The 27,500-nt window shown below is 36.6% G+C and overlaps 1 protein-coding gene and 3 non-coding genes across 7 annotated transcripts in view; 2 read left to right on the top strand and 2 right to left on the bottom strand.

Moving 5' to 3' along the window:
- Window positions 1–12,019, bottom strand: part of LOC119590087 (uncharacterized protein F59B2.12-like) — a 31,071-nt gene extending 19,052 nt beyond the window's left edge. The window contains exons 1-3 of one of the 4 annotated variants that reach the window (XM_037938849.1): window positions 11,646–12,019; window positions 10,790–10,814; window positions 2,204–2,297 (exon numbers count right to left, since the gene is read on the bottom strand). The gene's annotated coding sequence lies outside the window, so the exon portion shown is untranslated. The remainder of the gene's footprint in view (window positions 1–2,203; window positions 2,298–10,789; window positions 10,815–11,645) is intronic. The other 3 variants (XM_037938848.1, XM_037938850.1, XM_037938851.1) reach the window with 3 other exon arrangements.
- A 12,983-nt stretch (window positions 12,020–25,002) lies between these two features.
- Window positions 25,003–25,076, top strand: Trnan-guu. Its single transcript has one exon. It is a non-coding gene; the product is annotated as a tRNA-Asn (tRNA).
- A 417-nt stretch (window positions 25,077–25,493) lies between these two features.
- Window positions 25,494–25,567, bottom strand: Trnai-gau. Its single transcript has one exon. It is a non-coding gene; the product is annotated as a tRNA-Ile (tRNA).
- A 509-nt stretch (window positions 25,568–26,076) lies between these two features.
- Trnav-cac lies at window positions 26,077–26,149 on the top strand. Its single transcript has one exon. It is a non-coding gene; the product is annotated as a tRNA-Val (tRNA).
- Window positions 26,150–27,500: the final 1,351 nt, after the last annotated feature.

The following is a 27,500-nucleotide window of genomic DNA, read 5'->3' as shown; positions in this document are numbered from 1 at the left end:
TATTTTGGGCCACATGATGGCAGTGAAGCATCCAATTCCTATAGGTTAATCAATACTTTACATTGATCATTTTAATTGTTCTAGAATGTGGCTCTATTATTTGGAAAAGAAGCCAAAACAACTAGGTCAAAACTAGCTATTTTCAAAAGTTTTGATGGCAAACAGTGTGCATTCTTTTTTACACACATATATATATATATATATATATATATATATATATATATATATATATATATTATATAATATATATATATATATATATATATAATATATAATTATATATATATATATATATATATAAAATATATATATATATATATAATATATATATATATATATATATATTATATATATATATTATATATATATATATATATATATATATAATATATATATATATATATATTAATTATATATATTATATAATATATATATATATATATATATATATATTATATATATATATATATATATATGTAATATATATATGTATATGTGTGTATATGTGTGTATATGCATATATATACATATATATACATACACATATACATATATATACATATATACTATATATATATATATATATATATATATATATCATGTAATTATGTATATATAATTGTATATATATACATATACATGTGTTTATATCTTAAAAAACAAACTCTTACTTTTGGTTTCAGCTTGTTCTCACTGACTAGTTTGCAGCCAAATCTCTTGACATTGGCTCCAAGAAAGGAATTACTTCAACAAAGCTGTCATTTCAATATAACCGATATCAGGTACACTTTTTTGTATACTTTCATGCAATACAAAGTTTTACATTAATCTCTTTCTACCTCAGCCAAAACAAACCAGACTAATTGCATGTAATATGAAAGAAAGTCTAAACATAATTTTCACAATATTTGGGGTCAAAGAATTTATTATGTAAGTTTAATATATTTTCAAATATGTTGATGATTTGGCAAATTTTGGGGGAAGGCTATAATGACCGTTTCCCAAGCCTCATACACAAACTGGTCATCTTATCCCCCTTTTTTGTTGATATAGCTACTCCATCCTCCTAAATACTTCTGTATTCTCAGAATTACACATAGCAAGCCACATCTCACAGCCTACCTCCTTGTCTTATCCCTTATACAACCATCCTAGTCCACTTACTCACTCCCATTCAAATGGGTCTTTCAATACATATTTTTATTTTAGTCTTCTCACTGTTTGGTCTACATATGATATTAACATCATGAGAGACATTTTCTGATTTGGAAAAGCATGTTTTTGCCTTCTTCCACTCTGGCCTTGCATTTTTACCTACTCCCACACACCTCAAGCCAGTAGCACCTAGCCTATTATTAGCTTTGTTTATTCAAGTGTTTAGCAAATATTTGACAGCATCAGAAATGTGTTTCCTAGAGTAGAATATCCTTTGGCTGCCTATTCCTCCTTTTACCAACCCATCTGATTTAAATTATATTAAAAAATTGGTTGGGCAGAGAGGCATCTTACATATATTTTTCTTAACTTTCAGGCCCTGCTATAGGCTAACCAGGCAACATATCAGACTCATAAAAATGTAATCATGCGCATAAAATAGTACTCATCAGAGCTTGCCCTGGAGACGTTAGCTGGGAGTTTGATTGCTTGAAAATGTGTAGGTCAATGGGGGGTTTTGCTCACAACCTGCATGCAAATATTTTTCTCTAACAACAGTTCCCAAACCCACTGTAAAGACCCCCAAAAATGTTTAAAAAATGGTATGGTTTGAAAAAAAAAAATCATAAATAAATAAAAATTGGTAAATGTTCAATAATGTATTAATATATTTTCATCAAAAGACTGGAATATGAAACTCACAGAGACTTTGGAATAGTAGTTATCAATAATAAAACATCAATAAATCTACAAAACCCCTTGACATGGACTACTTGAGCATTCCATCCCTAAGAATCACTAACTCAGAAACAGTTGTGCTTGGTGTCACATCTACAAACATTTGGGAAACATAGACTTAAATACTACTACCATGGCTGCCACACATTCAGTAAATCAAACATGAGAGCCAGTGATTTCAGAATGTTTCTTTCATAATATATTTGACAAAGATATACTCATTAACAGATTCATCACAACAATAACAGCCAAAGACAATGAAGACGAGTAATGAGTGCTAACCAACTGGATTTTAAACCTGGATACTTACCTCATGTCATAAGCCTTCACAAATAAGATTTCATTATGATTAATTTCATTCTTGATGTCTCCACTGTTCACTTGTAATCTCGGAATAGCATCTGCTGCAAATTTAAAATGGTGATATTACTTACAATCTAATCAAAGGATTCATAAAAAAAAATGATAAAATTTAGACCAAAGTCTGCTAGTTCATGTCACTATCATTAGCCAAATTTGTCTAAAATTACCTATATACTGCTTTCTCTTCTCATTTTCATTATGTGAATATAATTTGGTTTTCCCCAAACTAATAAAACCACATGGAACAATGGTTGTTTTCTCTCATAGATAACATCAATAACAAACTGCAACTAGGTTATCTTTAATTTTATTTATTATAGAATGACAGCAATTTGTTCCTTCATTTCATCATCATCATCATCATCATCATCATCAATCATCATCATCATCATCATCATCATCATCATCATCATCATCATCATCATCATCATCATCATCGGCACTCAAAAAAGTTTTAAAAAGAAATCAAGATCAGAAATAGACAGCAATTCATCATAATCAAAACGAGCATATAAAGATAACAGGATGATAAGACAGTAAGAGAGAGAGAAATTTAATGAGGTTCACCACCTCGTAACATATTCCCCTCTGCAATTCTGATTCTTATCAAGTTATATCCAGCTACCGAGTACTAAGAAACGAAAGCTTTTGATCTCTAAACTATTCCTACAAAAATGGGTCTACCTTGTTTTTGATAACTCTGTGAACAACCACAGGTCAAAGAATGCCTCATGGTGTCATTACTAGTTTTGTTATTTTCTTGGTGCCAACTAAGAATCATACATACTATAGTGATTTTGTTCAAGAGGATATCTCCTTGATCAAAGTGACATGCTAAAAGGGTACTATTATCATAACCATTATCTTCTTGTTATCATTACTTTTACCCTTTTTGCTCATACCATTACTTTCATAATCATTACTATAATCATCAATATTTTAATTATCATCAGTGACAATCCTTATTATTAATGTTATAAACATTATAATCATGAATATTACTATCTTTACTCTTAACATCATTATAGCAATGTAAATGTCATTTTTAAAATAATTATTAATACTTTCATCATGACTACTTTTCTGAATACCATTATCATTTATATCATTACCAGTATAATAATTGTTATCTTTAATTTTTTTCTAGTCATCAGTAATGAATATTTTCTGGAATGTCACTAGCATTACCTTAATAACTTTGATTATCATTATCATTATCATTGCTATCATAAATGTCATTATCATCATTGCTATCATAAATATCAATAACATCATTGCTGATGTTATTATTATCCCAAATTTGGTGATTCTGAACTTAACCACTGACATTAATAACAAGAACTTACAAGAATTTTATGATCTTTAATATTATACACAGTATCATATTTATTATTGATAGTACTGCTATTCTTAATATCATCAATGCTCTCATTACGATCACTATCATTATCAATATAATCAATAACACTTTTGTATCATTATCAGAATTAGCATTTATGTTAACAGTAATAGTAAAATTAATATTGAAGTTTTTCTTTTTCATGCTGTCATCATTATCAATATTGTTAGACATTAAGACTAATATTCTCATTATTAGTATATATAATTATCATAACTATTATAATTATTAATCATGGTCTTAAAAAGCAAACTGCAACATTGTTGACGACAGTTGAATTCTCCTCCATCGAGTCATTCTCACTACTGAAGAAATGTAAACCATATATTTGTCACTTTCCGACATAATTCATTTATATTTTAAGACAGTTTCCTTGACAAATTAGGTCTAAGAAGGCTACAGTTGTATGCATCATGAGACACAGAAGTACAAACCTTTGGCCTCATACCTATCCTTTTTTTATCTAGGTTATTTTGCAGTTAAGATTTCTGAGAAACATATACAAACTAAAAATGAATCTCAAAAGCACGGCCACTTGACCAGATTAAGACAAGAGTCCCCAGCACACCTAGGTGCATGTAGAGTCAACCACATGAGGTAAAAATAAAGAATGGGCAACATCAAATTACCCCCTCTCTATACTCTTGGCTGCATTTTATATATATATATTTTTACAATGGGGCTAAAAAGAAGCTTTAAGCCTCATTTTGCAGGGCTATTTCTCCTCAATGAAGAAGAAGAAGAACTGTTTAGCTTGCACAACTCACAGCAAATTCAACTGTACATGAAGCACAGACTTCATCCTGGCATGAGGGGTGGCCTACCATGACTTTTTGGGATGATATCCCAGCATGGTTGGGTTAACCCTCTCTAAACCAGGCCAGGCACTGCATAGTCACCACTCAAGTTAGAAATTAGAAGCACTGGGAATATGCTTTCCCAACTGCCTCTAATCTTGGCTTTGAAAATGATGAAAATTTCCCATACATGCTACCCTTTAATCACACTGACCGGTTTAATTTGAAACTTAAACATCATGTAAGTAATAAAGTAAAGCCTACTCATTTACTTGCAATATTTCTCTAGGGAACTGTTTTGAAACCTACTCGTTTCTGGCATTATGCTAATTGGTGCAGCCTCCCAGATTTATGATGTTCACAAAAAGACCATCAAACCTGCTTCACATATACTCTGGCTAGATAAGAGTTTTTGGAATTCCCTGCTGATTAACCATCACATAAGCAGTACATACTCTATACTGCCAGAAGATACATGGTGAAAATAGCTGGCATTTGCCAAAGCACAAAATGCCAAAGGCTGTAGCAATCATTTGCCACTTCATCACTTTTCTATTGATGAATTTTATACAGTAAGCAGTTCATCAACATATCACAGCAAAATTAGATTTGGACAGAACACTGTTAATGATGAGACAGAAAAAAAAAAAAATACTGTGTATGTTTTTAAAACATTTTACCCTTCTCTCTATCTTACTAGCATGGGTTGATTAAGCAATTACTCTTGATATACTGTATACCCACAAATTAAACCTTATATCCAGGCCCTTGAAAAACTTGACTTCTATACTAATTTCATATTTGATTAACTGGAAAAAATAATTCTTACAATCACCCTTTTCAATTTTTTACCTCATGAACATATACAGTCTGCTAAATATATTTCTTGAAATGTAATATATACTGCCCCATGACTTAAGTTGCAACTTATTCCTTAGCCCAAAGGCACTAAGTATATACATGCACTGTCCAAAGTAGTGTTATTGTGTTAATTTTGTTTACATATAGATGGCTCCACAAGTACTTAATTAATTTACCCCATTCCTCAAGTTTATGATTCTTTAAAATTTTCATTGTTACTGAAATTATCATTATATAATATTAACAATAACAGCAGTAGTTTTAATTGTTATTATTACTGAAATTATAATTATATAATATTAACAATAAAAAATTATCATTATGGAATATTATTAACAATAACAGCATTATCATCATCATTATCATTATCATTATCATTATCAATCATCATATCATCATCATCATCATCATCATCATCATCATCATCATCATCATCATCATTATCATTATCATTATCATTATCATTATCATCATCATCATTATCATTATCATTATCATTATCATCATTATCATTATCATTATTATCATTATTATCATTATCATTATTATCATTATCATTATTATCATTATCATTATTATCATCATTATCATAATAATCATAATAATCATAATCATAATCATAATCATAATCATAATCATAATCATAATCATAATCATAATCATAATCATAATCATAATCATGATCATGATCATGATCATGATCATGATCATGATCATGATCATGATCATGATCATGATCATGATCATTATTATTATTATTATTATTATTATTATTATTATCAAATTAAGAGATGGATAAACAGGTGAGATGATGTTGGCCTCTAACTCACACTGGTGTTAAAGCACTTCTGAACTAGTTTAAGTTTCACAAAGCCATATCATTCAAAGTAAACTTTGCCTGTAATGAATTTAATAACAAAATATGAAGACATTTCATCTTCATAAGTTGATTATAAAAAATTATGCATACTTTGGTTGAAATTTATATTATAACAGTTCTAAGAAAGAGGAAATCTAATGATATTGTCATAAATACAGAGGAAAACTACACTAACTTATACATGAAATAATATACACAGGGAAAAAAAATAACATTAAAAATTAAAATAATAGATCACGACAAATGCTGCTTTGGCTGGGGGTCTGCAGAATATACAGCATTCAGGTGGGGGTTCAAGGAGATAAGCCTCAGGGTTAGGGACATTCTGGGTCACATGACAGTGTTTGCAAAACTAAAATAATACCATAAGATCACTGAGGACATGACTGATATATATGCTGTCCCACTGTCAGTATCTTAAATAATAATATACAATATCATAAAGCCTAGTGCAAACCAAGATATACTATATGAAAACAGTAGAGCAACAATGTATCTGTATTGTCCTGATACACTTGCTAAGCAAATGAGAAGCATTCCAAATTTGTTGCTCTACAGTTTAGAAACTGTTGAAATGTTGCAAAACAAGAACATGGGTGTGAAATCATGTCTGGCAAATGTTTTGCAACAGCTGCAAGACATATTTGGTAACCTTGTGCAACTGTTTCAGATAGTGTTGAGCAAGAATGTATCTTGGTCTAGATTAGGCTTATGGTTTGCAAATTCCTAATTGTAATTATGTTACTGTGATAAAACTTCATGCCATCTCATAATTTGAAGATACATTCCTCTAAAACATTAAAATTACTGTAATTTCTCACATTTTTTTTTATTACTACATATAATAATCCACAAGGTAAGCAATCAATGGAATCAAAGTTCAACCAAATTTGTTACTCTTCAACTGTGACATCTGCTAACTATAATTATTAAAAACAACCAGTCGTATGTCCTGATACATTTCAACTAGAAAGTTAAACCTCTGCTTTGTGTAATTCAGACTTAGTTCTTTATATTAAAACAATGTAATAATTAGAATCCCTGCACAATGACAGAAATATCATCCACTCACAATGATCATGATATTACATAATGGTTAATGGTTAATGGTTAAAAGCAAGAGAAATGTGCTAGACATCTAAGGTCATGTAGCACTATAGTTAATGTTTGGGAAGGGTGGTTGAGTTAGTGATTAGTTGTCTAAGCTGGGCAAAGGAATTGGTGAGTGAAAGGGTTAGGGTCGGGTGTGGTAAGGAGTTAGATTAGATGAAGGATATGTATGCGTTTGAGGAGAGAGAATAGGTTGTTGAAGCAGAAAGTGTGGGATTCTGAAAGGATGTCTGATAGGTTGGGAGGTCGGTGAAGGGAGGATAGATGGGGGAAAGCAGAGGTACGGGTTGTTTCAAAACGTGGGCACGATAATAGGGTGTGTGGGATTGAAAGGGGAACATTACAACTGTGCATGGGACATTGGTTTGAAAGGGAGGTGTGACATAAGGTGTTTTCTGATTGATAAGTATGGATGAGACATAAAGGGAATGTGGGGATAAGACAAAATGATAATTGGGGGTATTGGAGGATGTGTTAGAAAGGTCTCTTGAAGGCATACAATAGATGGACTATAAGAGGAAAGGATATGACGAAGGTCAGGTCTGTGGGAGCGGAAACCGCGAATATTCCAATGAAGGATAGTTATACTTTACTGATTTTGAGGGGGGAAGCAGTTAGAGGGTGGGAAAAGGACTGAGAGGTCTGAGATGGGAGAGGTGTGGGAATTGGTGTTCTACTAGGAGGGGTATTAGGAGATGAGGAAGGGGATACTTGTGACATAAGGGATTCACGTGTGTATCCAGGAGGGAGTGGAAGGGATAGAGGGGATGGTGGGAGGGATAATGTGGGCGGGGTTGGGGTCGGGGGGGATGGGCTGTGTTGGGAGGGGGTAGGAGGATAGGGTTTAGGGGGGATATCGTTAGGAGGAGGATGGATATCAGCAGTTACTTGGAGTGTGGAAGGAGCAGGAGTTGTATTTGGAGGTTGAGTGTCAGTTTTCATTAGGTAATCTTGAATATTTTCAATGGTTTCTTCTTCTGAGTTGGTTTGGGAGTTTTGGGGGATATAGGATTTCTTGTGAGGGGGGGAAGAGAGGACTGGTGTCTCAAGCAAAGGAGTAAAGGAAGGTGGAGGTGATTGTGTGGTAGGGGAAGAGGGGGTGGAACGTTTGTTCTGTCTGTTACGGGTAGTGCGAGGAGGGAGAGGGGAAGGTGTTGGGGTTGTGGTGGTGATTGAGATATCTGTAGTAGAGATTGGAGTGTCTGGATTTAGGATGGCAAATTGACTGGGGAAGGTAGGAGGTAGAAGAGGGGGGTTTAGATGTAGGGGGGGTGGGTTTAGGAGAATTGGTAGAATGAGCAGTATTACTGGAGTAAGGAGTAAGAGAGAAACCACGTCGACGTGCTTCTTGTCTGGCTTCACGTAGTGTGAGTCCAAGTTTGAATCTGAGAGTTGCTACCTCAGACTCAAATTTGTAGGTGGGACAGCCCCTATAAAATACATTATGGGGGCCGCCACAGTTGGCACATGTGCGTGATTGTGCAGGGCAGTTAGATCGGGTATGGCCAGGTTGGGCACATAGTGGGCATCTGGCTGTGGAACGGCAATGTTTGGCTGGGTGTCCTAGACGCCAACAATTTTGGCACTGACGTGGAGGAGGTTGGTATGGACGAACAGGGAGGGATTCTCCTCCTATATAGACGTTAAAGGGAAGGTCATGTCTACGGAAGGTAATTTTGGCTATGTTAGTGGGTTTCTTTCGATTACCTCTGGGGGGAATGGAGTAGCATTGTACTGACGTTGCATCATAGTCTGTGAGACAGGCAAGTAGGTCTTCTCCACAATCTGACCAATCTTTGTCATAGATTGGGCAATTTGCTGGGGAGATTGAAACTGTTCCGGTGCAAGTATTGAGGGTTGGATGGGGTTCTGCAAGGATGGGGTTACCATATATGTCTGTTAGTTTTGTTAATGCTATAGCTTGGTTTTCGGATGTTACTGTGACAAGACGGGAGCGGTCGGGTCGGCTACGGAAAGAGACTTTGCCTACTTGTTTTTGGAGACATTGTTGGAAGAGAAGGGTGTTGTCAGAGTAGGGAGCTGTGGGAGGGATCACGAAAAATCGGTCCCATTTGGCTGTGCTGAAGAGGGTATTCAATATTGTTGTAGTGATAGGGGTAGTCGAAGGGCGGGTGCGTGACGATGGAGTAGTGTTGAGGGAGGTAGTGTTATGGGGAGGTGGGCAATAAGGCTGTAAGGTATTAATAAGGGAGGATGGGGTGGTTGATGTTGGAGGTTGTGGGGGTAGAGGTGATGAAGTTGAGCGTGCTGGGAGAGTGGAAATGTTTCTTAAGGATTGGTTGTTGGCTACTGTACTAGTAGGCATTGATGAGGGGGTAGTTGTTGCAGTGTTCGGAGCCGTGGTCAAAGGAGAGCCTGGGGTCAGGGAATCGGGTGGGTTTACATCGTTGGGGCTATTTGATAAAGGGGCAAGCCTCATTGCCCCTAATAGTGGAGGTAAGTTTTCATTGCTGGCCATGGTAAGCCTGGATTATGTTGGGGATAAAAACAGTCCACCCCTCAGGGTCCCCTTGAGGGGTAAGGGCTAGAAAAATCAGGGGAATACCGTGCCCATGGCTCCCTCAGGCCGTTCAGGACTGGCACAAAATCAGCCTTTCATCCTTTCAGCACGGCTCTCACACCTTAGGAGGTGGATAGCAGAAGGGTTTGGTGAAGGGACAGAAACGAAAAGTGGGAAGGAAAATAAAGACCATGCAAAATTAGTTGAGTCGAGGGCTGAGTCCCAAGGTTGGGAAGTTCCCCATCATTGGGTCCCAGTCTCCGCCTCCTAAGCCCCCCCACGACAACAACGGGCAAGGGATTGGGGGGGTGATATTACATAAGAGAAATGTGTCTACTCTAATCTATTCTTAGGGTCCCCTCTAGCAATTTACCATTTTTGATCTTTGTCATAACACAATGGGCATGGTGGCCAAGTTTATTTCTATGGATATATTAGCAAACTGCAATTAATGACAAAAATAATATTGGTGAAAACAGTATTTTCATTTTTTGATACCTCAGTTATCAGCAATGTTTTTTGTTATATTTATCCTTATTTTTTCAGGATGATACTATAAGAAAAAATAATACTATTGCTTAGCTGAAGTTTTGTCATGTGCACCAACCACCACTCATCAGCCTGTTTTTCCTTCCATTCTTTTATTGTCACCATCATACAAAAGTATTAAAATCATACCAACATTACACTGATGATGGTAGGCGGCAGAACAAGCTTCTACTGTGCATGTGATGACAGAACTTTAGAGGTTAAATGCATTAAAACTAATTTTATAACAGTTTATACTATCAATGTAAATGTTTCCTGTTATTGACTTTTGAAATTACATTTGATTCTCTTTTTCCACAGCATCATCATGCTAAATAAAATGGAGCATTTAAAATGATAACAATAATTAGTTTTTTCCTTTTTAACCCTTCCCATTATAATAAAATTAATAACTAAAACCATACAAGATTACTTACAATGCATCTACATGGTATGCATAGTCTGTAAACACAATTACAATGAATAAATAAGTCATAATATTATACAATTATTATTTTAAATCAATATACAAATAATTAAACAAATGGTATAGTTCTAGTTCCACACAGCCATAGGGTATAAGGTAACCTTTACCTGTAATGGTCAAAACGACTAAAAATAGGCCCCTTTCCATCTATAGTAATTCCTCCGCATATTGATACTGAGGAAGTTAAACAAAACTTGATATTTTGGTACACATTTACATAATGACAATAACAAAATTGGGAAAATCCAATCAAACTGTCACAGAGAGAGAGAGAAACTACACCAACTGATGCACTATATAATCTGCGCAGGAAAAAAAAAAAATAGTGTCAGATAATAAAACACTCCATTGCAACAAATGCCACAACAATGCATTGCAATAAATGTCACAAGAAGAGTAAGTCCAATTTGATGAAGGAAAAGTAGAAATATTAGTTCATAATTGGTGATCTTTGTGGGTGCCTATGAGTGGCTGGAGTAATGGGGACATGGTCACTGTATACAACTACCAATATGTTACCTTCCTTGCAATGAAATATAATGAAAGATCCATGTATATTACACAGGGAATACCTGAGAGAAAGAAAAATCATTGATTGGCTATGAAAACTAATCTTTAAATGTTTGCTGAAGTAAATACACATTCATTACTTTTCATGTACTTTAAAAATAATAATAATAATAGATAAAAAATGGACAAGACTCATGCAACAACATATGTATTAACTCTGGGGGGGGAAAGAGGACGGAATGAAGGCCACGAGCTAGAAGAGGTCAAAATGCGGGAAAGGAAATGAAGACACAGACCCGACTGACAGAAGAACAACAGGTCGTTCCTTGCTTCACTTGTTGCTTGCTTGCTTGAGATTTGCGAAGTTCTGGCTTCGCCCGGGCCTTTCACTTATGGCCCGGCCCTTCACTTGTTGATGGGTTTTCAGCGACGCAGTTGCAGTCGGCGCCATCTATTGCCCCTGCGGAGAACTGAGGGTTGGCTCTGGGACTTAAATGTGTCGTATTTTTCTTTGGATTATAATGCTCGATTGATCTATCATTAATATGAACATTCACTTTACATACTGTTACGCCGGCCGCCTCGTCTCTCTGCCACCAACACAAGGCAGGCTAGGCAGACAGCGTGCTATCCACAGGGTCGTGAACACTGAACAGCTCCAAGAGGCACCGAGCACCACAAAACACCACGAGGGGAAACGCCAAGTGGCGAGGCAGGGCACGAAATAAACACACGATGACAGTCTTTCCTTTATTTACACAAGTTATTTACCCGTACACTTTTCTATAGGCACAATACAGGGGGGAACCAGCATGTTAACATATGTTTCGCACAGAGACAAAGACCCACTGGCGTAGCAATACATATATGTGTGTGTGTGTGTGTGTGTTACCTAGCACCCTTTTGAGTGCTGCTATACTACTACTTACCACCCTTGATACTACCTTGAGTAATGATAGTAACAATTGGAATATAACCTATATATATTCTCGCGCATAAGCCTCTGGATAATATATTTTCATTCCACTCTCACTGGAGCGGGCTCAGTGTTTGTATAAGAATAATACATCCAAGTTTACGCGTGACTTTCCTTTTTGTAAACTTCACTTTATTTCAGTATTATATCAATTGGTTATTACAGACTCATGAAATAACTTTATACATTTAACAGTGTACTTACACAAGTGAATTCTCTCGTCTCCTGAGGAGTCCAATTTCTCCCCTTGGAGACTACGAAGAGTGCAGACTTTTGTCTCGTCTACTTCGTATGGTCACACGGAATTCATTACGGTTTTAACCGGAATTGGGAAAATCAACCAAAGATAAACCCTCACGAACGTCCGCGTTCGACGACAGTTGGTACTGAACAGCGGTGCAAGAGCCACACCAGCGCCCTGGCCTCTGCTGACCCAGCATAGAGCACAGTGGTGCCCTTGTTTACAAGGCCTGTGGGTTATCACCCTTAAGTCCCCGAGACAAAATTTCTATAGTGCCTTGCAAAACACTAAAGGCTTATCCACTCCACAGGATCAACACCACACTCTAGCTTCAATGGAATGTGAAGTTCCCCTGAACTACCATCCCATCTACCACACAAACATTGGAAAATCCAAATCCATGGCGTATAGTGGTCTTACTAGGTCAGGTATTTTACTAGGTATTTTACTATAGAATACCATTCCAACGCTACTACCATAAGTCTGGCCGTTGACATGCTCTCCCCCAGAAATCACACTTCCTCGGGTGACCTATGACTTCAGGAAGAAACCACCAATTGGTCTTGCCCAAAGACTGTCAGAACTTACAGAGTAGTATCGGTTGACCTAGGCCTCCTAGGTCTACGTGCGTACGGTGAGTGAGAGAGAGGTTGCAGAGCTGGGTCAACCAATGACTCTATCACCCTAGACATTGATAAGCTCTTTTCTCTCTCCTTCCTCAACCGCCTCCAGAGATATAAGGCAAAACAAAGGCTAATAGCAATCAAAATAGATCCCTAGATTGCCCCATCCCATGAGTTAAACTAAATGACATAATGATGATCTGTCCGACCAAACAGAAGAGCATTATCCTAGTCCATGGAAGCATGGTCTTCACAAGGCCATTGATAGATACATTTACCTTTTCCAAATTCTCTTTAGACTGATTGAATTAATCATGAACTACCTTTACATCACTGGGGAACATACATGGTGTAATACCGCACCATATACCGAGAAATTTGTGTGAACTGAGGTAAAGTTGTAACCAGTGGTTTTGCTCTCCCGTCGGCTGTAAACTGTTATTCCCTTATTAACAACTAGTGTACAGTCTCCTGGATGATGCAAATAGCCCGTCCCTTGGAGCTCTATGATACTCCTACTACCGCTTGAACATTTTAACAGTGCTGATGTAGTTCTGTTAACTGAATACAAAAGATCACGTAGATCATTATAGACCTTGAATATTGGTTTGGACTTTCACACATTCTATTTTGCATTCTTCGGGAATAACCTTACTTCCCCTGGGAAGTTTCTCCAACATACATACACATGACTCAGCCACACTGATCAGTGATGTTAAAGCTCTAGGGCACAACATAAATTCCCTTGATTTCATGCACCCCTCCAGTGCTAAATTCTATAACTTAAGAGTCAGTTTGAGCTATGTGATTTGGTAAATCCTTTAATGCAATTAATCCCTTGTCTGTTAGTAATGGAGTTGATACTACCATAGTCAACTCGCACTTGACTGGTTGGGGAATGTGTAGTATAATAGTGAAGATTAATTCATCACCACATCTAACCAATTTCATTTTGACGAAATCCTTAATTACACCTCCAAAAGATGCTCCCAGCGTGTTACCTGATGCTTGTAAAACCTTGCTCACCATAGCATCAGTCAACAACCGAGGAGACACGATACCTGTTAATGCCATGAATATGTTCTGACCCGATGAATTTCCTAATCTAGTTACTCGAGAATGGATTCCAAATTATTTGTTTCTTGTTCCATTGACCCTCCCCTTTAAACTCCCCGATTTGCCGATTTAGATCGAGTGAAAGCGTCCAGTCCAGCCGTCCTACTTCCTTAGTTGTTATGGCAAGTGTAATAGCCATATCCTTCAACATAGTAAATTGTCTTGATAAATTATGTGTTTATTGCTACTGTTTGAGCTCCTAAGCCCTTAACCTCAAGTCTGTTATGGTCATCTCAGAGTCCAAACATAGAGTGAAGAAGTCTTCCAACTCCGTCAGATAGGCTTCTTTTCACCCTAGTTTTACAATGTTGGCTCTCCCGAACACCACTCAACAGCTCTCTGAAACCTTTAGTCATGAACACCAGTTTATGTTCAGCTAGACGCACTCGAGCTTTTCCTTGAGCCAAAGCATTTTCCTTTCTCTTCTAGCAAGATATTGAGTCATTCAAGAGTCTCGGTAACTGGTCATAGATCCTGATAATGCACAACATTCCAGTAGATGTTCTCAGCGAGGACTCTCTTCTAACTAGGGCTACATTTGACCGAAGAAGAAGTGGAATGCCCTCTGCCTGACAAAACGTCCACAGACAGGCCTCCAGGATCAGCATGCACATTCCTTAAATTAATTTCATGTTGGTGACCACCCCGTCCTCCACAAACACAGGTTTATGTAAAAGAGGTGTTGGTGTGTGTTATGTGGTCATGTGTGATCATGCCTATACATTTATATAGTTAGTCCAAATATGGTCCATCATGCAACCATGCATAATAACCTAGCCCAATGTCATCACTATATATTGCAATAATAGCCAAAAACAATTGCAATCGTTTTCCAGCCTGACCACTGTTCTGTTTATTTGTTCTGAAATGTCCTTGGGGCATTGGACAATCCAAATGCCGAAATCTCCTTAGAATCGTCTAGTGGCACCAGGTGATATCCAATCCTTAAATATAGTGTGGAAAACCACTTAATTTGAATTGATACAAGATATCCTCAATTAGGGGTAAGGGATAAAACTCCGGTCTCACTGTAACATTCAGAGCCCAGTAATCCATACACAACCTAGGGTGTGAATTATCCTTCCTTTTCACTAAGACAATTGTAGCATTCCATTCTGATGAATTGACCCTTATATGACTTTGATCTATCAAGGCTCGGACCTCTGCCTCCAAAGCTGGTCGTACTGCATAGGGAATAAACCTAGGTAGAATATGAATCTTTCCTTCATCCACTGCCTCTATTCACTGAGTAATCAATTTTGTTTTCTCCAGTGGCTCTTCCTTCAAATTAAAGACTGCCTGAAAGTCTTGCAAAATCCTTTCTGTGTCTTTGCTCTGGCTTGCAGATAATGACCCAATTATCAGCCCTTAATTCTTTCAATAATTTCTGAAAGCGATCCTCAGTGAGCATTGGATCCTGACCTACTTTCACCTGTTGAGGGTCGATCTGGACTACCACCTTAGGTAAATGAACCGGTTTGTGTCCCTCCTGGTTTACTATCCTTTCTGCAGGATTTTAGATCCTTGACAAATTCTCCATTTATCAAATCTAGTAGTAATTTATACTGGTGCATTGAAGACGAACCAACAAACACATCACATTCCCCTGGAAAGTTAATCTCGTCCTGAAATACATAGTACCTATGAGAGAATACCTTTCCTCCCGTTTTGAAGGTCATTTGGGCCTCCCCTAGTGCCTTCACCGGTTCTCCTTCAAGTATTCCACTTACGAGCAGTTCACGTGGTTCAAGCGGAGAAGGAAGGTTCCATGGATCCTGGTGGCCCCTCTCTTTCACTTCCTCCTGCTCCCTGTACATAAAATACTTAATCAATGTTAGGCTTGCCCCAGAGTCCCAAACTGCAGTAAAAGACTTTTGACTCTTAGTTACCTTCACCTTAGTCATTAGATATCTGGGAAGAGAAGACGCTAAAATAGGAATGACGAGGCGTTCAGTTCTTGCCCGTATCATTGTATCTTTTACTTTTATTCCTTCTTGTTTCTGTTTCTTTGGGACGGAGCCGAAGAGTTTTTTGACTCTTTGTTATCGCCATAACTTTTCTTCAGTGGACAGTTTATGACTATATGTCCTTCTTCACAGAAAAAAACAATTAAGCTTCGCAGGGTTCTTGGGTTTGGCCCCCGTCGACGGCGATGTACGTGGAGGTTGAACCCCTTGGCCAAGCTTGGCTCTTCCACCTGCTGGTAGTTTTCTCTTCTTGGGGCTCCAGCATCTGTCCTTAGGATGTGTGTTATTCCATCCATGGACATCACAGAAATATTTACTTCCTTTCTGCCCAGAGGGATCTCTCCCCTGAGATTCCCTTGGTCGTTCTTCTCTTCAATAGCCAACCGATCCTTCCCAGTATCACCTGTTTTAAATCTAGGTCGGAGGGTTGACTGGAACTGTAAATCCTTCTCTGGGTTCTTCTCCACCCATCTCCTGGGAGTCTGATATGGTCCTTAACTTCGGTACATTCCATTCTTCTCCTATATTGTACTTATCCAAAGCACAGCCCACCATAGTTTATGCCAAAGTCCTCGTGTTTATGGAGAAGGACATATCTTCTTTGAAAGGCCACACTCTTCAGAGAGTGAAATTCATTTGGATAGCTTTGTCGCTATTCCTTCACTCTTCGAAGGACTCGTCCCTATATCTCTCGGCGTCCCTTAGGCATTCATCCCAAACCTTCTGGGCGAAATGAGCCAGAAAGCCCCTCTTGAACTCCTCCCATGTGATATATTCAGAGGTCATCATTTGGCCAATCTTCTTTGCGTTCTCCTTGGTGTTACCTTCATCTGGTTCATTTCCTAACTTGGTCACATAGGCAAACAGAATTATCACTTACTGCGCTCGATTTCAACCAAGAAACATGATCTCCACAAACCCAGCTAATGATTCCCGTAGCTCCGGTATCCCCATTCATCCTCGCTTTTTTTCTCTGTCTTTACATTTCCCTCCCCCCCCCCCTCTCTCTCTCTCTCTCTTCTCTCTCTGTAAAAGGCTATGCGCCCTTCGTACAATGGTGATAGGGACGCAAAACACACGTAAAGGGGTGAACACACGCTACGACGACGCTACGACTTGTCTAAAGGGGTCAAAAGCGCCGCGCGGAGGCCACGGTCAGCTGCCCGGAGAGAGGGCGGAGCTGACCTACCGCGCTGTCGCTTGACACGAACTCTCCCGGAGGGAGGCGAGAGTTGACCCTACCGCGTCGGTAGCTTGGCACGGACTCTGTCTAGTTATAATCGGGCCGCGCGGAGGTCACGGTCAGCTGCCCGGAGAGAGGGCGGAGCTGACCTTAGTGCGCTGGTAGCTGGCTACGAACTCCCGGTCAAACGAGGTCAGATATAAAATGTGACCTCCGCCCTCGCTGAGCGGGTGGTTCTTATTTGGGACATTTGGATCCACGTGGAAAACAGCCACGTGGTCCACTGGTAATAGAAATAGAATTATCCACATCCTGTAACAGAAATAGAATTATCCACATCTTATACTCTCTCTCTCTCTCTCTGTCCTTTCCACCACCTCTTGCATCTATAAATAACATTTCCTCCCAGAAAGAAAGAAAAAAAAATCTTTCTAAAAGTCTTTCTAATTAATGTCACATTATTATTAAACATTTCATTATCTAAACATGCTCTCATTAAGAGAACAGCAAATATAATTGAGAAATCCCTGCTTTTCCCAAAGGGCTTGCGCCCCCAGGATATACCACACGTTATTGCATAGATGCTTATACATTGCACACGAGTTTCAGTCATGTGACAATAGTATATAAAAAAATAATAATAAATAATTAAATAAATAAAATAAATAAGACTAGAATTATACAGAAGTTTAGCTGAAAAAGGCGAATATAGAACAAACACAAAACGATTTCGAGTAAATGAAGGACTGAATAATTCGATAAATACCGCATGCGTCCAAAGTTCTATATATTTTTGCTCCAGTAAACGGCCACTCATCAGCGATCTTTTTATTTTTTTTAAGAAGAGAATATCATTATCTTAAAAGAGTGTGAAACTAGTACTTCAGTGAAATCAGGAAAGAAAGAGGAATATTTGCAAATGAGTATTTTCATATATGTGTTAATTCTCTTGACATTTAGGAAAGTTCGGTAAGTACTACAGTCTGTAGTTTCTTACTTTTTCAGAGTATTCTAATTATACAATACATAGTGTGCATTGCATTTCATTTGATTTCTTCAACTGGTTTGTAATTTTTGATGAATCGTTAAGTCACACTATCTATATACAATATTAAGGTAATCTCAAAACTAGGTCTATGCACTCATCACTGCACAAAATGTTTTATATCAAGGGTTTCAACCTATTTGCCCCCGCCCCCTCCCAAGAATAAGTTCACCCCTCTCAGTATCTAACTTTTTAACTAAATTACGCCTATATAGGTCCGGTTACAATTTTAAAAGTGTCCCTATAATAGCTGGTGACCCTAGATTTATTTTCGCTTCGCTTGCCAACGCCCCCCCACCTCCCCTAAAGAAAAAAAAAGAAAAGAAAGACGCCATTGTGTGCGTGTGTGCGTGTATGTGTATGTGTGTTTGTATTGGATCAGCAATAATCATAATATATTTATAAATGTAATTGTTTAGTTACCTAAGTAAGCCTGCCAAAAAACAAACTGTTTCTTAGTGAAATACATACATAACCTCCCTGAACTTTGTGAATGTACCACTGACGGTACGTGTACCACCCTGCGTTCTATGAATTGAGTTTTTTTTTTTTTTTTTTTTTTTTTTTGTTATTTTTATTTATTTATTTATTTTTACTTTGGCAAGTACTGTAGTGAATGGAATAGGTGTACCTTCACAGCAATAATTGTAAAGTACTTTCATCTGAATATTCATAATATTTTTCTAAGTGTGATTGTTTAGTCCAAAAATACCAAATAATTAATTTTACCTTATCTAGGTTCTGCTGTACTTTACTCCCGCCAAAATCATTCAGCATCATGACAAACTTTTCCTTAGAATTTTTATATAGTTTTATAATTTCACAAATGTTAACATAAATTAAGAACGCAAAAAGATCATCCTGGAAATTTGATTGAGTCAGACGTCTAATTTTAGTACGTCAACAAGTTGTTGTTTCCTTCCCTTCTCACATCTGAGCACACCAGCTCTATGTACATATGTTGGCAGGCTTTAAGTTTCTTCATTTGACCTAATTCATTAAGTTCAGTAAGTTTTGAGAGGGCAAACTTCATTAAGGTAATACCAAATCATAAGCATACTGCGTATAGAGTGATTGTTGTTGTTGTTATTTTTTTATTTTAAAAATTATTATATATTTGATGTTGTTTTTCTTGTGTGCGTGTGTGTATGGTCAGCCACATAAAAATAATACACACTTACACTATAATAATTCTTTTCAAAGCATTTTTGAAAGCAGCTCATAAATCACAACTATGCAAACACGTTCACATGTAAAAAAGATATAATGGCTTTTGTGTAAACAGATAAAAGACAGTAATCAATATAGATTGTACTCGAGTTAGCTGAGGAAACGGAGCAGTTGATCATACGTATTTTACTCACCAAAACGTTTTACGTTTAATTTTAAAACGTACGGTTCAGAGACATATCAGTCAGATATTTTTTACATGTCTCCTTTTAACGTCTTTATCATTTGCTCTTTCCTGTGCGTTACTTTCTCATTACGTTTCCTTTTTGGTTATACATATTTATAATTGTGAAATCTTCATACACGTGAAATCTACATTTACTTACTGGATTGTTGTCGATATATGTACTATTTTGTTAATCGTTTGTATATGTCCTTTTATTAATGAAAACGAACATTATGAAGATGGTATAGGCAAGGGTAGAGAAATTAATGTGAAGTGTAGAAGGCAAGAGGCGAGTTAGAGAGAAAAAAAAATCATGATGTCGCAAGTGAGAATGGCCAGGGAGAAGAGTATTTGCTTACTGTATAGCATTTCATTGTACTTGTAAAATGTGTTCCAACATACCTGGTTGAATTGTGCAAATAAATGCTTGGTTCAGATATGCGCTATTTCAATTTTATTTACGAAAATGGGGATAAATATGTATTCTGTTAAAGTAATGGTGCAGTATTGTGAATTAATATGAATTGGCCATATAACACCATTATGACTTTATTTATTCATTTCTACAGTTGTTGACAATGAATTGTTGCAAGACTGCAAAAGCATCGCAGCAGGAATATCATAAATATATTTATCGATAAATAAACTAATAACTGTATAAGCGATGGTTTGCTAATGACCGCGGCAGTCGTGACGCACAGGTAAGCACTTGGTTTATAGATGTTTACATTGTCTTGCCAAGGTATTTGACGAAATAAACCTGGTGTATAAATACACATGCGTTGTCCTTGCCCATTTTGGTTTCTTCTTAGTTTTCTTTGCTTTATTTACATTTTCCCCGGGAAACCTGTCAGCTGGCTCACGGCCTCGTATGGTCCTTTATTCTTTTGTTGCTTGTGTTCTATAATAATGTAAATTATTTTGTGTATACGAAATTAATTTTTCAAGTAAAATGGATATAGGCACCAAGAAAAAAACGGTTGCATTTTGTGGTTTCCCTGGTACTAAAGAATTTATTGAAGAATATATAAATAACTCTTCAAAAAGTAATTGTTACATAGTGTTAGTAGGTCTGTAAGTTATATTATGTCATACAATTATTTCGAGAGAGAAAGAACTGTGAAGTAAGTAATTGTTGGCATTTTCTTGAAAACGTAATTAGACTTTTGTACCTAAATACTAGTTCTTAAGAAAAGTTCATGTATACAGCTTTATTATTTACTTTTTTTCGAGTTAAAGTGCTCATGCTACATATAATATGTATGAAGTGAAAAGAAAGTTTTTTCGTAACCTGCCTCTTTTATGTTTGTGAAGAAGGGAGGGGAAAAAACGTTAATGGGTATACAATCACTACAAAAGTATTGTGGTGTACAACGAAAGTTTTATTTTGCGTGGTTTACTTTCCCATTATATTGAGTGGACCTCACAATAATGTGACCAGCTAAATTAATCGTCTGTGATCTTCAGTTTGGTCGAAAATTGCTTAACAAAACGCTCTGCCGAATTAAGGCCTAAGACATGCCATTGCTTCTACATTATCCAAAATTACGGTTGTAACTCATGAAATTAACCTTTCTTGACTATACTGTACATGAAGGAAGGGAAAAAAGGTAGAAGAGAGATTTAGCAATTCCTGAAATCTGTAGGGATTGACCAAGACCTATTGTTTTCTTTATTACTCAAGCTTGAGATGCTAGCTAAAAAAGACTGAATTGTTCCTATATTTTACGCTTGTTACATTTGATTTGAATGTGATTCTGGCTCATTCTACACTTCGAAGTGCACCTTTGTCGACTTCTGGACTTATAAGTATGTAAATAAAAATTACCTGCAACTAAATGCATATCCCGTTGTCCTTAGCTCAGCAATGGAGAAAGATAAGAAAAACTGCGAAAAATGGTTATGGAGGACTAAGCTAGCAAGAAGACAGAAGGCAGCTTTTATTGATAATTAGGGTTTTTTTTATGGAAGTTACCTGCAGTGTCTGGGGCTAGACAAGCATTAATTCGAAAGAAATGACCTTATATATATGAACATATGTATATATATATATATGTAGATAGATAGTTATAGTCCTTAGCTACTATGTAATCAGCCAGAAGCAGTGACACTCTTAGTTATGTTACATTTAATGCATTAGGTGATAAATTAGTTGTGAGACCGAACAACCAGCCCTCCGCCCAAGTGACCTGGTATCCCCAAGTCTATCCCTCCTTGGAGGCAGTTCATCTTGGAGCACCATTGAGTGACGGTGAATCAGTGTTGACTTTAGGGACTCGTTAGAAGAAAACAAACGTAATATCCGTAAGAACTGCAAAATGAGATATAAGATTCTCTAGTTTTAGTTAACTATAGATTCCAGTTTGTCTTCCCGCCGAAGTTAGTGGACGGCAGGCCAAAGAACCATAGTCCATTTGTTCGTCTTCCCGCCGAAGTTAGTGGACGGCAGGCCAAAGAACTATAGTCCATAAGTATTCTTACGAAATTACAAAATGTAATTATATGAAACACTGTACCAAAATGTATTGGGCCCACTTTCCTCTCTATGGTCAAAGCCACTATTTCCCTTCTATTGGGAAATCCACTCGGGCTTTATCTAGAGGGGCACTTTCATTAACGTCAAGTGTGAGCTCTCCTGTATCATTACCTGAGTCAACTCTTGATGAACCCACACTATAAAATATAATAATCATAAGAGGGGTTACTGATGATCTAATTTCAGTCTTAGAGGTAACCGAGAGAAGGGTAATATCAAACAATTGATAATCTTACATTTCTTGATATATTGAATTATAAATCATTAAACTTGTACAACTAAAAAACCTTAATTGACACAGAGGTCCACTTCTCCACTAATGTGTGTATTCCTTCTTTTATGTCTCCCTTCCTGAATCCTTTGTCTGTACAGACTTTCCTCAAATTCCTTCATTTCTTTCCTGTATCAGTTCAGAGGATTCCTAAGGATGGCACCGGCTTTACAATCTGGTGGATCTCTCCAAGGACTTCTCAGGAGCAAACACCACAAAACCGAACAAAAACACAAAACCCATTCCTAAAAAAAAAGAAACAATGGTTCTATTTTAGGAATGATAAAACAATAAAAGGTTCAATATAACTAATTTCTTGTAGGAACATAACTACTTTTGACAAACAAACAAATTGCATAGATTCATGCCATTATATACGATCTGAGTAGTTTATATTATACATTATATTATATTTATGAAACACTCATTTTAGCATAGATAGTATTATTCTATTATAAACTTCAATAACACTTACTCCTTGAATGGGTTTTAAATCCTCAATAATAAGAGAGAGACATCTGAATGGTATCCAAGTGCCACGTGTCAGCCACTAGCTGTGAAGAAGATATTCTATTTACCATGATTTTCCAATGTGTTCTCAAATAATTACTTTGTTATGGTTCTGTAATCAGATCTATAGTATTTTATAATTTTATTATTAATATTAGCACAGCTGAATGTTCTTTCTTACTTCTGGTATTTAAAGAATTTTACTAACTTCTTTCGAGCATCTACCAGGCACTTGTTTCGTTTCTCTCTCTCTCTCTTGGTTATGACTCTAATATCAGGGTTTAGCATTGTATATTCTTAACATTTTAACATCTACTCAGATCACATATATTACAAGCATATTGTTTCGTCTTAATCATACATACATAATACCGGAACTTAAAGAAATTTCTCCAGAAACAAAATGAATACATATTGGTTTCTTCATTAAAATATCCATTATATAACCTTAATATAATAAGCAACAGTGAAATATAACTGCGTACCCTCTAATTAAAGAGAATGCCTTGTGGGGGAAACAAAGAAAACTGAACTTTGTAGGGTAGACTCGCATATTTACACTGTTTCTTTATCTTAGTATAATAATGTAAACGTATATAGCACCTGATACAAAAATAGTAAAATAAAGTATCATCTTTCTAAGAAAATAAAATATCATCTTTCTAAATAATTATTTAAATACTAATTATCTTACCAGCTAAAGACTAATTAAATGAGGTATACATAATTAACATATGAGTAAAGACCAAGTAAGTGAGGTATACAAAGGGTGGTCACAGACGAATTTTTGGGTCATTCTTACTTCATGACTTAGTGCTCATTACAAAAAGAACATACAATCACATTTTGTCATTCCTACATTGTAGAACACTGAACCAAGAAGGAAACCACACTAGAGACGCGGTATGGGATAAATACAGTGGTAGACGAAACAAAGAAACTACACTTACACCAGTGAAATAACTTGAAGTACATTGAGACGAGATAAACAATATCTGTTAAAGAACCTACAGATCTCTTGGATGATAATTATATAAGAATGAATCTATCAATGATGGTGACATGAAAGTATGAGTAAAATCAATTTATTTATTGAGAATATTGAGGGAAAATGATGTGAAGATAAATAATAATAAATAAATCTATCAGAAATAATCTTTGATTAACTTACGAGAGTAAAGTAATACTGAGATTGTTGTTATTGGTAACAGCCTAACAAGTTAGTTATTCCTTTCTATCAGCGTTTCTATGAAGAAATGTACAACTGTCTGAGTAATGTGTATTTCTGGTTAGACCTTTACTATAATTCATAATAAGAACTTGTGAATAAAGCATTTCCAAGGCATTTGTGTTTCTTGCCATAAGTGCAATGCACACCAATGTGGGATTTGTAGTGCTGCCGAGAGTAAAACCGGGCTCCATGGCACTCATAGACAAAGTCCTTCATAAACCATGCTCTTGATGTTGAGCTAGAGCAAATTTTATGAAATATCAAGAATGAGAGCATCAGTTTATGCATATAAACCGTCACCCATTATCAGGACTCCCTGAACACGTCCAAAAGCTGGGTCACTTCGCGATGCTGTCTTGATCACATTCCTATACGTTTTCTTCCATTTTATTTATCCACGCTCGAGAAATAGAAGGTAAAAGGTTGCATATTGATTTCCGGCAAATTACAAGAAGTTCATCAGCCAATTTTAAGTCTAATCAATTTGTGGAGAGACAACACAGTAGGAATTTAGACAGCCTCGTGTTAGATACACACATAGCCACTCTTTCCCAACATGCCTCCGTGGCACAATCGGTTAGCGCGTTCGGCTGTTAACCGAAAGGTTGGTGGTTCGAGCCCACCCGGGGGCGCTAGTTTTACGTATTGTTTCATGATTTAGATCTTTTACTTTACTGATTTTTTTTATTTGTATTGCATATCTCTGTTGTAGTCAGAGAGATGAAAACCAGACAAGCTTGGATACAATTTTGTCAGAATAGTTATGATCAATTTTGCCTGAATGGCTATGAAATATTTCAGAGAGAGAGAGAGAGAGAGAGAGAGAGAGAGAGAGAGAGAGAGAGAGAGAGAGAGAGAGAGAGAGAGAGAGAGATGAAATATTTCAGAGAGAGAGAGAGAGAGAGAGAGAGAGAGAGAGAGAGAGAGAGAGAGAGAGAGAGAGAGAATACTGATCTCCTATGTGGTCCAAAAATATGTATAAAACCATATGCGGAATATCACGCAATTATACTAATGTGTATATAATAAAAAAAAAAAAAAAAAAATTCTGGCCGGCATGGGGGTCGAACCCACGACCTCCGCGTTATCAGCACGGCGCCCTAACCAACCGAGCTAACGGGCCAGGTTGCGCGGAGGGGTTGAAAGCTCAAAATTTATAGTGTATATCGATTTCCTTATTTTGATGTACATTAAAAGTCTTGATTGTGAATTGTTCCAGTAACCAAGTTGGTTTTGTTTATTAGAAAAGTGTATATAAAGGTACTGGGGAGTAAAAGGGAAAATAAAGTTAGAGCATGTTAAGTGGAGATGTACGGAGATGGAATGTCAATAATGAAAATTGGTGTTCATGATAATAATCATGATTACAAAAAAATAAAATAATAATAATAGTTTATAGCAAAGATAATAGGTATTAGGCATGACAAGTGAGACAGCAAAGTGTAATTGTAAAGAAAGTTTATTGACATAAAAAGAAAGGTCTGGCTACATAGACTAATGAAAGGTGAAGTACAGTGGATATAACTAAAAACAAATTAAAAGGTAATAATAAATGAAATCAAAACAAATTAAAAGGCAGTAATGAGTGGAGCAAAGATTTTTTTAATCGTAAAAATCACTTCTCTCTCAGCTGTTTCCGTAGTGTAGTGGTTATCACGTGCGCTTCACACGCGCAAGGTCCCCGGTTCGATCCCGGGCGGAAACATGTTTTCATTTTATAATTTATTTGTCATGACGGTTTTATTGTTTTGCACATTGTGATTGCAAGATGGAATTCAAGAATTTAGTAAATGCAGTTTCCCAGTTCGCGTTTTTCGTCAGCGATCCCCAACAACAACGATATTTTAGCACGGCTCTTAGATGCGAGATCAATGACCTGAGGAAGAAATTCCTCTCTCGATACCAGCAGAGTGGCGCAGTGGAAGCGTGCTGGGCCCATAACCCAGAGGTCCGTAGATCGAAACTACGCTCTGCTACAGGAAATCTTTTCAGGTTTCTTTTCTTGTGTTCGGTTACTTATGTTTTCAGGTTATATTTGGGTTTAAATGATGAATTTGTTTTACTATCAAAACCTCAAATGCCCCCACCCACACAAAGTCTGAATCCTGCACGCAATGTTAAGAAATGTTATTGTTTTCTTACTTAAATGCCTTGTGCAAGGTTATTTAACTCTTCGTTGTCTTCTACTGCCGACGATGTTGAAGATTCGTCTGTTGTACTTGTTTAACCGTTGACAGATTAGTCTCGAAGTTGTAGGATCCAGAACACCATTTGGTATGTAAGTCGTTAAAGGAGTCAATTATTACAGATAAGCAAATGCAGTGATTCACAGGCATAAATATAATAATCATATCATTAATTTCCACAACTTACAACAAAGAGAAAATCACTTGATACTTGTAGAATACACAGAAAACAACACTTCATGGGAAATAATTCATAGCTCGTTCTTTTATCATAATCATATTAATAAATTTCAGTTACGGTATATTTACTTCACTTAAATTTATATGACATTGTTCAGCATTTATAACTATCAAAACAAATGAGATGGCCAACTCAGGTCTTTCGTACTTATAAATGTAAGCTAAAGTTACATAACACAAAACTATATCTTTCTGATATTAGTAGTACTTTGTACTTCACAAATTCGAACTAAAATACTGTAGTTTAGAAAATTTATTAGTAATTTTATAGATTACGATAATTCAATAAAGTTTCACTTATTCGATTGGCAATGTTAATAATTACCCTTATTAATAAGCTTACATTTTTTGTGTAATAGCACCGCTCCACAACACTTCTTGGGTGCGGGTTATCCTCTATGTGGAATAGTGCGGGTTTTCCTCTATGTGGAATTCTGATTTCCTATCATACGTCAAAAAAAGTATTAAACGCGCCGGCCTTCCAACACGTAAATGATCATTCTCCTCTGTTTACACCCCTCACTGATTGTACCAGCTGTTCTGCCTATTGCCTTTATACCAACAGTTTAAATTTATGAATCTCTATACTAACAATTAATTCATCCTGCGGGGTACTTAACTACAAAACGT

This window comes from Penaeus monodon, chromosome 26, assembly GCF_015228065.2.
Source record: "Penaeus monodon isolate SGIC_2016 chromosome 26, NSTDA_Pmon_1, whole genome shotgun sequence".
Lineage (NCBI taxonomy): Eukaryota > Metazoa > Arthropoda > Malacostraca > Decapoda > Penaeidae > Penaeus > Penaeus monodon.
Note: the sequence above shows the minus strand (reverse complement) of the source record. Positions and strands in the feature narration are given on the sequence as shown.